Source organism: Lytechinus variegatus, chromosome 17 (genome assembly GCF_018143015.1).
Source record: "Lytechinus variegatus isolate NC3 chromosome 17, Lvar_3.0, whole genome shotgun sequence".
NCBI lineage: Eukaryota > Metazoa > Echinodermata > Echinoidea > Temnopleuroida > Toxopneustidae > Lytechinus > Lytechinus variegatus.
In genome coordinates, this window is record NC_054756.1 from 7,738,449 (window position 1) to 7,740,838 (window position 2,390).

Below are 2,390 nucleotides of genomic sequence, written 5' to 3' on the forward strand. Positions count from 1 at the left end.
GGTTAAAAAAAAATAAAAATAGATGAATTTTCTTGCTCATAATAGAACACCACGTCCGCGGAAATAGGGGGGGGGGGGTGGTTGGGGGTGCGGGGGCTTCAGCCCCCCTCCCCACTTTCAAACCGTTCTGCGGCCCTATACAAAGTTCCCTCGCAAGGGGGGGGGGGTGCGGGGGCTTCAGCCCCCTCCCCACTTTCAAAAACCGTTCTGCGGCCCCTGCACCGTTCCCTCGCAGACAAGCCCGCAGACAGCTTAACTGAAATGAATTTTTCTAAGGTAAAGCATGCCATGCGCAATAAACTCGTAAAAATTTCCAGATAACCCTTTCCTATATAGCATTTCATTTACAATCATCATAAAGACGGTCCCGCCACACACAACTATTTTATAATAAAAAATGAACTTCACTTTAATCAAATCAATTTTGTCCCTTGAAAATATTTTTTTCAATATGTATGAGAATTAAAAATATGAAAAGAAGACAGAAATCAAATAGGGATGAGTTAACTTCTAAATTGGCATTGTCTAATCAAGGGGGCTTGTGATCTTTGCCCCTTGTCCTTGATTATCATGATTATTGCTTGCTCAAAAAAAAGAAGGAAGAAGGGTTAGAAGAGTGAATGAAATAAAGGGAGTCCGGTAGTTATTTATTGGACAATATTTCAGGTCATTAAGATAATTGTTGGCTCCTTTTTTTTAATAATAAAAAAAATCAATATTTCAAAACTTCAGAAATTAGTCGTTGAGTGAGAGAAGTAAATAATCTCTTAATACATAGGATAACATAGGCATGGCTTAAAAATCCATTGTTCAAGTCAGGATGCAAAGAGAATACGCATTCCGCATATTAATGAAAAAAAAAATAATATTCAGCTCGCGCTAGGCGCCTTTGTTTCAAGTACCCATCCTGTTAATAACAAAACTGAGAAAATCCAGTTATTACCTCAGAATATCATTTCTTTAGATCCTCGATCGCGATTTCTTTACCATCCGTAGTAGTATTAGGTGAGAAATTTTCAAACAGCTAGTCCCGTTAATTAACCCTTTTGAGGTCGGTCTTTGTGATTTTTTTTAGCTCACGTTTCGCAATCGATTTTGTGAACAGGACTGGAACAGGCAAAAAACTGTCCGTCGTTTGCCCCTTGTTGTTATTTTGCCCCCACCTGCCCCTATAGCTATAATAAAACATTTGTGCCATCCCGGGGGGGGGGGCACTTCGATCCATTGACAAGTGAATACCATGCGCGACCATGGGGTCTCGAAAGGCACCCTAAACACGTATTTTCCATCATTCTGAAAATGCGTGTGAAACCCTACCCTTACCAAGTATTGGAAACAAAACGATACTCTTGGCAAGGATTCCCTGAAGTCAGTGGCGTACCGTGGGTCACGGCATGGGGGGGGGGCACCAGCAAAAAAATTTTAGTCACTTAATGAGCGCGCAAAGCGCGCCAGATATACTGACCTAATAGAGACATTTTAAGGACAGTGCCATTAAGTGGGTATGTAATTCACTGGTCAAATAATGCGAGCGCGAAGCGCGAGCTTAAAATTTTTTAAGGGACATTATAATCAATCTTATGTAATCATGATACGTACCTGTCTCGCTAAATAATGCGAGCGCGAAGCGCGAGCTGAAATTTTTGTAAATATTAACCCCCAAACACTACAGGAAGATATTAAAGACTATATTTTAGGAATCCATTAAGAGTATTCACATATCATCATAGTCATCTGTACATAAGCGCTTGGTGATTTTGTTAGAATTACATCTATGCACATAAAGCATTGTAATCATGATTAATCTTGCGAGCCATTTTTACCTCTGCCATTTTACCTCTGCCATTTTTCCCTCTGCCATTTTTACCTCTGCCATTATTACCTCTGCCATTTTTACCTCTGCCATTTTTACCTTTGCCATTCTTACCTCTGCCATTTTTACCTGGCACCGTGTTTTTGACACCCTTATCACGTTACTTACGTATATAACGTGCCCTATGTTGAAAAAGACATCTTTTTACGTGTACTATTTTTGGGGTCGCGCATGGTATCCACTCGTCAATGTAAGTGCCCCCCCCCCAGGTGCCATCAATGCATGCATTCAGGGGCGGATCCAGGATTCAGTTCGAAAGGGGGGGGCACGTTTCCCCGAGGAAAATTTTGACCAGGAAAAAAAAGAAGTTCTCACTTTCATTTCAAAAGGGGGAGGGGCACAATCCTGTACCTCTCGGGTGGGGATGGGGGGGGGTAGCGGGCACGGGCCGGCTGTGCCCCCCCCCCCCCATCCGCCAGTTCATGCATTTTTGTTATCTCTCATCGAGATCTAGCTGTGTGTCGAAGTACCGAAAGTGGGCGCGCGCCGGCCGGGATCTACTGAATGTTTTGACGAT